The sequence below is a fragment of the Leopardus geoffroyi genome, chromosome A1 (genome assembly GCF_018350155.1).
Source record: "Leopardus geoffroyi isolate Oge1 chromosome A1, O.geoffroyi_Oge1_pat1.0, whole genome shotgun sequence".
NCBI classification, from domain to species: Eukaryota; Metazoa; Chordata; class Mammalia; order Carnivora; family Felidae; genus Leopardus; species Leopardus geoffroyi.
Genome location: NC_059326.1, coordinates 16,319,627 through 16,330,332, shown reverse-complemented (window position 1 = coordinate 16,330,332; position 10,706 = coordinate 16,319,627).

The following is a 10,706-nucleotide window of genomic DNA, read 5'->3' as shown; positions in this document are numbered from 1 at the left end:
TAAGGGTAGTTAACAATATAACAAAGATATAAAACAGGGTGGCTGTGCTGTGTTGCAAGATTTCCTAAAATAATTGATTTCCCAAGTTCCTGGTGGATCTGGAAAGAACGTGAAAGCATTACTTACTTTATTAACCTTTCTAGGATAAATCAGCCTCATCTTTGATTAATTGTGTTTCTAAGAGAAACTTAGCCCAGGTTAGCAGGTGTGTAATAGGTTCATTTAGACATTAAGAGTCTAACCAGAAGTCCTAAATAGCAGTAGATTTATTTATTTGTTGAATGAAGGCTTTCACTGAAATCAACATTTTTGAAAATTGAGAATTGTTGCTGAAAACCAGGAAAGAAAAAAAGATTGGTTAAAATAATGATATAAAGTTCTTCGAAAGAGGTTAATAAATCCATTGCAATTTTTATAGGAGGTTAAATCAGTTACTTTCTAGCTTTCTATTTTTATGATGGTTTTCAAAAATCACTAGACTACCTAAATTGGTTCTTAGCCAGAAACTTGTTTATTCATTGCATCTCTTTTGTTTTGTTTTTCTGCCTCTTCCTCTCTAAAATGCTACTCCATAAAGAAGGGGCTTTGTCCATGTTGTTCACGCTTATGTTTCTAGTTTTTGAGAACAGTGCTTGGGTATTAGGGCATACCTAATAAGTATTTTTGAACAGAGTTTTTAAATATTCCTTTACATTCCCAAGGTCATGTACCATCCCAAATTTCTCTCTCAATAAGTCAAAGAAGTAGGAATAGTAAAATGTATATAAACTCAATGGTTTTCTAAAATCACAAAGTTTACAGAAAATTTAACAAATGAAGGAAAGAAAGCTATTTTTTGAATATTTACTTACACGAGGGGACTTTCACATGTATTTTATTTGATGTAACTGATAAAGTTTGTAAATAAAAGCTTTATAGGTGAAGGAAAAAGACAGAAAAGTTTAGTACTTTTCCGTGTGTCAACTGACATGCTTGTGGAATAAGATGGATTTTACATGTACATCTCACTTCAAAGAGGGGAAAAAGGCAGAGGGAAAAAAGGAAGATGGGGAGAGGGAAGGAAGGAAGAGAAAGAAGACAGAAGAAAAATTAGCATTTCTTGGGATAGACATTTTAGGTCAGACTTTCACAAGAATTAGATGTGATAAACTCCATTCCCATATCACTTAATATTGATGATCATAGAGTTTTTATGATTTTTTTTCAAGTGATTCATAGCTAAAAGGTAGAAGAGTCAGGATTTGAACTACAGTATTTTAAAGGCTCTTCTGATTATGTCACCATCTTTGACATTAAGAGAAAATAAAGGCAGAGTATATTCAGTTTATTTTGGAACTCAAATTCATTTTCAGAAACCTGTATTTGGGCTGGTTCTTATAGTCATGGTAAATGAGAGATATGGTATTCCTTCTTTTTCACAAATCCCCGTGCTTTGGTTAGCTGGGGTTACATTGTTTACATTTACATATTAATATTATACTAAAAACTAAAATGTGAAGGAATAATGATTAATAAGCTACTCCCCCTTACACATATAATCACCCACACAGGTCATTGTTTTCTCTGACATCAGAAAATCTGTCAGAGAACCACTGTACAAACACAAGAAGACCTTTTTTCCCTTTGATTTCTGCCTCTATAACATATGCAGCTGGAGTCCCCATGGGAGTTTCGAACACAATCTGAAATTAGCCCCTCAAGCCCAGGAGTGAGCTACGTGATGAAAAATAGAGTGTGGTGTGACATAAGGTGCATTTTTCACTTAAGATGCATTTGAATTGCTGCATTTTCAGTTAATAAAGGCAGAGCGATTTTAATGGGCTGTGCCGACTCTAACTTCTCACATCTGTTCCCTTTTCTGATGTTTTGTGCCATTTTGTGGATTGATGTCATCACCAACATAGTCATTGTAGACTCTGGTAAAAGCTTCTCTGATCTGATTATTGAGTAAGTGATGGCATATAATAGTAGGAGATGAAAAGTCACAAGCTACAGAAGTCAAAATCAGTTTTATGTGCAGACAAAAAGAGATACAGAAACAATCACATCAACATACACTCCAGACAGGTTCTATTGTCGTAACATGATGTTTTCCAAAATTTACTGAATACACTTGTTATGAGACCAAAGGTAACAAATGCTGCTTTTGTTTGTAGTATTTTACCATATTTTTAAGATTTCTATGAAATTTTTTATACCCAGTCTTTGCCTGACTCTAAAATAAAATAAATATCACATTCTTCCCTCACCCTGTGTGGGAAAACTTTAGCTGTTGAACAGAGTTGGCTATTGACTGGACGGGAGAGAACAAATGAGGACACAAAGTTCTGTGTCTATTCCTCTCTGTGCTTGTCCTATATCCTGTCATCTGCTGGATGATCAGTTCTCAAGATCAGTGAGATTTTGCTCATATTAGAATACTCTCTTGACCTGACTCAGCAGAGAAATAATAACAATTGTTTCAGTTTTAATTCTTTTTTTTTTAACTTTTCTTAATGTTTGTTTATTTTTTTTTATTTTATTTATTTATTTATTTTTTTAATTTTTTTTCAACGTTTATTTATTTTTGGGACAGAGAGAGACAGAGCATGAACGGGGGAGGGGCAGAGAGAGAGAGGGAGACACAGAATCGGAAACAGGCTCCAGGCTCTGAGCCATCAGCCCAGAGCCTGACGCGGGGCTCGAACTCCCGGACCGCGAGATCGTGACCTGGCTGAAGTCGGACGCTTAACCGACTGCGCCACCCAGGCGCCCCAGTGTTTGTTTATTTTTGAGAGAGAAAAAGAGAGCATGAGCGGTGGAGGGGCAGAGAGAGAGGGGGCAGGAGATCCAAAGCAGGCTCTGTGCTGACAGCAGAGAACCCAATGCAGGGCTCAAACTCATAAACCATGAGGTCATGACCTGAGCCACTAAAGTCAGACGCTTAACCCACTGAGCCACCCAGGCACCCCTTAATTCTAATTCTTCTAACATAGGTTATGGTAATAGCAATCTCTTTATTTTCAACCTTTCACTCACTGTCAAGAAGCAGGCGACATGTCTGAGGGAATCGTTTTGCAGAAGACACACAATGGGATGTGCCCAGGTCCCCAACGGTTTGCTTGTGAGTATGGCAGGGAGAATTGTGAACTGCAGTCAGAGAGAGTGGTACAAGGTGACTTCAAGCTGGGTCGGACCTTTGGACGTATGTTTGGTGTGAGTTTGCACACTGGCACATGTATGTCTGTGTCAAAGGCAAGGAGTAACCACGGCCTGGCCCCCAGTTCACAGGAAACTGTTAAAGGTAGTTCTTCCCAGCAGGGAAAAGTTAGGCAGTGGCAACAAACTCAAGTGTTGGATAAGCTTACCGTTGTGAACTTAAGAGAGTTTTCCATTCTCTCTGTTTATTAGTACCATGAAACTCCCTATGAGATATTAATACTAAGTATAATTAGAAAAACCACAAAATATGATGCAGGCACTACAGATCTTTTAAAAATATTTACTCTAAATCTTTCCAAATAATATGTGCTATCATTCCCATTGTAGAGATGATGAAACTGAGGGTCGTAAAGCTTAAAAAGCTGCCGACACCTCCCACAACCAGTAGAACTGTGCCAGAATTCAAATTCTTTCTGTTTTGTGTACTAGCTGCTTGAGTGTTACAGAAAAAAGTCACCTACTCTATACTGTTAGAAAGAAACTGTCTACCACTTTTCTTTTCCATACTGCATGCTTTAAGCCTCTCAATCTTGCTCTCCTCTGTCTGGGCTTGCTAGTGGGAATCCAGGGTCTAACACTGAGAATGTCGCTAGTAAAAGGAATCCCAGAAATGTATGAAGCAGCGGATGATCTTTGTTCCTGTGCAGCTGCAGTACAGACACACTGGTCTGAGTCATCACAGGACTTCAAAGAATCTTACCTAATAAGTGGTGAATCGATACCGCCCTTTTTTTTCTTTCATTTCCAGGATGGAGACTTTTGTGATTGTGTACCTATTAACTTTCTGTTTGTTTTCTGTTATGATAAAACTATCCTTGAGTGTGTAGTTTGTATACCACTCTCTGAATATCAGAAATTGTTGCTTTCACCCATACAGAAGTAACATATTGTTTCTAAAACTTTTGTCATCCTTTTTAAAAAAAAATTTTTTAAGTTTATTTATTTATTTTGAGACACAGAGAGAGAGAGAGAGGGAGCGAGCGAGCACATGGGAAGGGCAGAGAGAAAGGGAGAGATAGAGAATCCCAAGCAGGCCCCACACAATCAGCACTGAGCCTGATGCAGGGCTTGATTCCCACCAACCACGAGATCATGACCTAAGCCAAAACCAAGACTCGGGCATCTAACCAACTGGGCCACCTGGGCGCCCCTAAAAATTGACTATCTTACCTAGCACATTGTTGTATAGTAGTATTCTAATTTATATACTCTTAAAATGTGTAAATTTTATAAAAATTATCTGTCAAAACAGTAGAGAATCGTTGAAACTTACATCTTGTACCAAAATGCATGAAGCTATAGATTTTTTAAAATTCATTATTCAGAGGAATATTTAAGAGTTGTTATCTTATTTAAATTAACAATATACTGTAGCTACAGAATTTCAACTTGGAGGAACGCTTTAAAATCATCTACTCTAACACTCTAATTTTAACTGCGGTCTGATGAAGTGAAATTATACTCACAAGTTTACATAGCAAGTTAGAGATGGAAGCAACACTGAAATCCATGTTCCCGAATTCCTAAGCCAGCATCTTAAATCTTATACTGAGTGGCGTATAACACTGGCTAAATGCTGTATTTTAGAGCTTCCTATATAAATCTCTCACACTGTATGAGATACAATTGGGGTCGCTCAGAACCTTTGTGAACTTACAGCAGGCTAATACCTCATAGCTAGAATTAAACTATGCTTAGAGACTAGGTTGTAGTAGGATAGGCAAGTCCAATTCAGGAAGTTTATGAATGAGTTCTTATCCTGTAGTAATTTGTAATATTTCATCTCCTTGTAAGAATTTTTTCTTCTGGGTAATACTAAGCACCAGCACTAAAAAGTTTACCACAATCTGGGGTCCATTCATCATAATTTGGTTGGTAGTAGCTCATTCTGACTAAACTAAATCAGTGTAAAAAAATCAAAAGACTTAGAATTACTCGAAATCCATCATTCAGGTCTTATTGCAACTTGTCTTCACCAAAAGCTAGTTGCCTTAGCAATAAGATGGAGTTAATCATAGCATTTGACTTACTAATAATAAGAATCAAATGAAGTCAAGTGTTGGAAAGTTCTTTGAGGTACAAAAGTGTAGTAAACAAGCATAGGCTGATGGCTGGCTACCTTGCCTGAACGCGATTTATAGATGCCACAAAAGCGAGAGAGAGGTTGAAAGATGCCAGAATCCTTGTCTGTCTGTCTGTCTGGCTCTCTCTCTCTCTCTCTCTCTCTCTCTCTCTCACACACACACACACACACACACACACACACATACATCCCCTGAAAAGAAAACATGTTTTTATGTTACTGAGGAGAGAATGTTAGCTTAGGGCATTATAAAAAAAAGCATAGGTTAATGAAGAGATTTCTAGAGGTCTATACTAAGGGAATGGATATCTACAATGTTCCATAAGCATAATATTAAATATTACACAGCAGTAAGAAGTAACAAACTAAATCTACATAAAACCACATGGAATGATTTGTAAAATACAGTACTCAGTAAAAAATATGCATATCTATAGCAAAATATGATGGTATAAATTTATAGTATGCACATAAAAAATAAAACACTGTACACTTTTTCCTACCACACACATATATTTACAATCATTGAGTTTCTATGGGAATAAGAGGAATGCCATGTGGGGAGAGTTTGGGGGGAAAAAAAATAAAACAGAACAAGGAAGGAGGCTTAAACTTCCCTGCTCCGGTAATGTTTCATGAAAATCGTGATCTTCACTCCACCAACTCCGTGAAGAAAAAGAAAGGAGGAGTTAGAAAAGTAGGGAGCACCATTTAACATTAGGCTCATTAGGCTGTGCCTCACCTGTCTTCACTGTTGGTACAGAAAATTGTCCCTATGATAGTTCCAGAGCATCCATCCCAGAAACACATGTAATCTTTAAGAAGCGCAAACTGCCATTTTCTTTTATTGATAATTATATTCACACACAATTTCCACTCATGTCTTTACTGTCTGCTTAGATAATAAAGATACACTGAAGAGACTGTAAATGTCTGACTCCATTTTTGGTGTTTGCTCACTAACAGCTTTCGAGCCTCACCCCTCTCTTTTCTCCTCTTGACTCCCATCCAGACAAGCCAATAAGAGAGCCCACGACATTCTGTCCCTTGGTGCTGGTAGGAAATTCAAGCCAAGCAAACCCAGGATCTGGTATGAAACCACTCGTTCTGGCCCCACAGCCTAACTCCAATAAAAGTCAAAGGCAGGTCTTCCTTCCAACTCTCTCAAACTACTTTTGAACCTGCTCCAGAGTCTACCCTGCTTCCCAGAGAAAGCCTTATTACATAAGTAATGCATTTCTTTATACCTTCCTGGTGGGTGTGTGGTATCACTAGTCTTGACATCCAGACCAAATTTGAGTAGTGCCTCAGGGCAGTCACAAATCCAAAGGAAAAATAAAATATACACAGGTACTAACTCATTCGCATAGTCATTCATATGATGATGTTGGTCTGAGGAACCAGCACATAGTAAGCAAAAGAAAGTTGCTAAAAAGAGATATACATTGGGGTGCCTGGGTGGCTCAGTCGGTTGAGCAACCAACTTCAGTTCAGGTCATGATCTCACAGTTTGTGACTTCGAGCCCCGCATCGGGCTCTGTTCTGACAGCTCAGACCCTGGAGCCTGCTTCTGATTCTGTGTCTCCCTCTCTCTCTGCCCCTCCCCCATTCATGCTCTGTCTCTCTCTGTCCCAGAAATAAATAAACATTAAAAAAAAAAGAGAGAGATGCATTGATTACCTTTGTTCTTCTACGTGAAATTACTATTAAGGCTGAAGGCAAAAACGAAAAGAAAAAAATTATAATTTTATCTCTATTTCATTTTGAATAAAATAAAAGTAGCACTTAATCAAAATAAGTCTTTTATAAGCCACAGGGAAGATATTACTATGGTAACGTGATCCCCAACAGAGATAGCAACACTGATCTTGACATGCTCATAGGATTAGTCTTCTCTTGATATACCACATGGCATACAGGTAAGACCTGCAAAGACCTCAAGCTCAACACCTAAGCTACAATTTAATGCAACCTCATGAGGAGGTTATATAAAGCTTTACCCTCAATGTCACCATGCAAAATAATCAGAAACTCCTTTTTAGATTGTGTATTTCACATGTTGATAAGGGGCACAAAGCATAGTTGCTTTTTCAACACACACCAGGCAGGTGTCAGATACTCCTTACTTTCAAAGCACTAGCAACCATCCCTGTCTGCTGGCGGACAAAAATCAAAAAAATCAAAAACCAAAAAGTGCAACAACAAAATTCCTTAAACCTGTCTAGACAAAATGCTCAAAAGGGATTTTTAAAAGTCAATTTACACTTATTTACAGACAGATGTGGAGAGTTATTGCATATCATCCTGATACATTTGAATAATATTCCTATGTATGTATATATATATTTTCTCTTTAATTTGGATATGCTCTAATTTGAGGACTTGTCAGTTCAGCATCTCAGTGTCACTGTGACCTAACCATACAACCCTCACAGTAAAAATTATTCAGCAAGTACTTTGCCTTTGCTCGTTCAGCATGCCTTTTCTCTCTTACTAGAAGAGAGCTGGGTTCTCTCTGTATCTCCCCAGAGTTGATTTCCTGAATAGACTGAGAAGCTACCTCTACATATGTTCCTTCCCCAGAGGTGTCTTAATCCTAAAACTCCAAATCTTTTTTCACCCACTTCACATTTTAAAAAGCACTTTTACACCCAGTTCACTCTGTCTTCAACAAAAAATTTACTCTGGGTATTTTCACTGCTGTTTCTGGTGCTATTGTTTCTTGAGGTTCATCACCATGCCTGTCAAGGCTGAACAGTAGGCATCCTGAGTGTGTTTGAGGGCCGCTCCTGACATAAATATAATGTTGGCAATTTTGAGTGATTCACATTTCTCAAATTTGAAACGGCACAGAACTTACTCTATTTGGACATTTACTTAAAATCTTCCTCCTTCTTTAAAAATAACTAGTAAAACATCACTGAGAGGTTCAAAGGACAGATATTAGCTGATTACTCAGCTAAGGAGATCGAGGAATAGGGATGTAAGAGACTTTCCCAGTGTTCTCAGCTGATGACTGAGTGATCAAGGGTTCAATCCAGGCCATCTGACCTCCCAAAATATATAGCATGGTCTCTCTCTTTGCCTCAAGTCATTAAGTTTTAATTTCTTTACCCTAAGCCTTTTTATTTCTATTAATATTCAAATCTCCCTTTAAATTTTAACACTAATACAGAAGTTTCTGTGAAAGAATGATCCAATACAAAGGTTATAGAGAGGAAGGAAAGAAGAGAAATAAAGAGAAAATAACTTCTGTTAAGTGACAGATATGTACCAGCTTCATAAATTTACTTAGAATTTTTCCAAATTTTTCTTCTCAGAATCTGAGTTCAAACAAATATCATGGACTCATTTTTACCTTAAAAAATAAGTAACTGATGGGGGTAGGAGCCAAGATGGCGGAACAACATGGAAGTTTTTTGTGCGTCTCGCATCCATGAAATACAGCCAGACCAACACTAAACCATCCTACACACCTAGAAAACTGATCGGAGGATTAACACAACAATCTGCACAACCTGAACCACAGAATTCAGCAGGTATGTGGCGCGGAGAGCTAAACTTAGGGAGCGAGAAGCCGCAAAAAGTAGGGAACCACTTTTGTGGGTGGAGAAAGGACGGAGACTGGGGAGGCGGAGAGAATATGGGAAAAGCACCCCTCCCCAAAAACAGCTGGGGAGAAAGTGGAAAATTAAAAACAGCCACAGGGACTAAACTAAAAAGGGAGAAAGGAGAAAGGAGAGGGTTTAAATTCCATTAAGACTCTAAACAAGGGGAACACAAATGCTGCAACTCTGCAGCTCATACCTGGCGGTGCTCTGATGGGAAGGGCGAATCCCCAGGAACAGAGTGGGGTCCAGGAGGTTCTTGGGCCACACAGGGAAAAGCAGTTCCACTGCTGGAAGGACATTTGGTAGAGACTGTTGAAGCCACCTGGTTACAGCAGACCCCAGAAGGCAGCCACATTCACTGGTGCTGGGGCACAGTCGTTGAGGGTGAAGCCTGGTGCCCATAATCCCTGAAACGCTGCTGCTACACTGTCTCGTGAACTTTTTCTGGGGCGGGCTGGCACCTGGCCGCAGTCTCAGGGCACCGGCAGCAGCAGGGTCCAGCGGGCCTTCCTGGGTGCAGCCGACATTCAGTTATTGCTTGGTGAGACCCTCCCGCAGAGGGGTGGAACGGGTCAAAGCCGCAGTCCTTCAGAAGTAAGGGGCCAGAGAAAACAGCCGCATCTGAGACAAAAGTTGGGAGAGACGTATTGCCTGGGGCCTGGTCACGGAGAGTGAAAAAGCGGGGAGTGGACAAGAGTTGAAGACAGAGGACAGGTGCGCAATCGCTAATCCAGAAGAACACACTGGGTAGGTGGGGGCCGCCATTTTCATCTCGCCCGCGCATGCGCATATGAACCTAGGAGCACCGCAACACTCCACCCCAGTAGGCTAGCAGCGCCATCTAGTGGAGAGCACAGCTGTTACACTGAGCCCCGCCCAACTGGGCCAACTTCACTCTCAAGAACACAAGTCTCACCACCGGCTTAATTTATGGACTAGAAAGAGCTACATAGACTGACTTCTAGGGGAAAACGAAGCAATTTCATTCCTACTTCAATCTGTTAGCAGGTTCATCTATTCAATTTTCTTTCCTTTTTTTTCGTTTTTCTTTTTCTCTTTTACAATTCTTTTTCTTGAACACAGAAAGAGAAAAAATTCATTTTTATTTTTAATTTTTATTAAAAATATCTTTCTTTAATTTTATTACTGTATTTTTTACTTTTGTGTAAATTTTTTCAAATTCTACTTTACTTCCATCATTTTATTTTAGTCTACTTCAGTGTATTCACATTTTCAAATTTTCAAACAATTTCCTTTTTTCTTCCTTTTTATTTTTTTCTCTTTTTCGTTTCTTTTCTTTTTCTTGAATGCACAAAGAGAAAACACTTCATTTTTACTTCCAATTTCTTTTAAAAATATTTTTATTTAATTTTTACTACTATATTTTTTGCTTTTATGTAAATTTTTTCAAATTTTATTTTATTTCCATTATTTTATTTTAGTCTACTACAGTGCATTCACTTTTTCAAATTTTCAAATGATTTCTTTTTTTCTTTTTTTTCTTTTTTCTCTTTTTTGTTTCTTTTCTTTTTTCTTAAATACATAAAATGAAAACTTCATATTTATATTTAATTTTTATTAAAAATAATTTTCTTTAATTTTTTCTACTATATTATTTACTTTTGTGTATATTTTTTCAAATTCTATTTTACCCCCATCATCTCATTTTAGTCTACTTCAGTGTATTCATTTTTTCAAATTCTCAAACGATTTCCTCCCCCCCCACTTTTTTTCTAATATGTCAAACCACTTTCAACACAGACCAAAACACACCTAGGATCTAGCATCATCTATTTGTGTGTGTGTGTGTG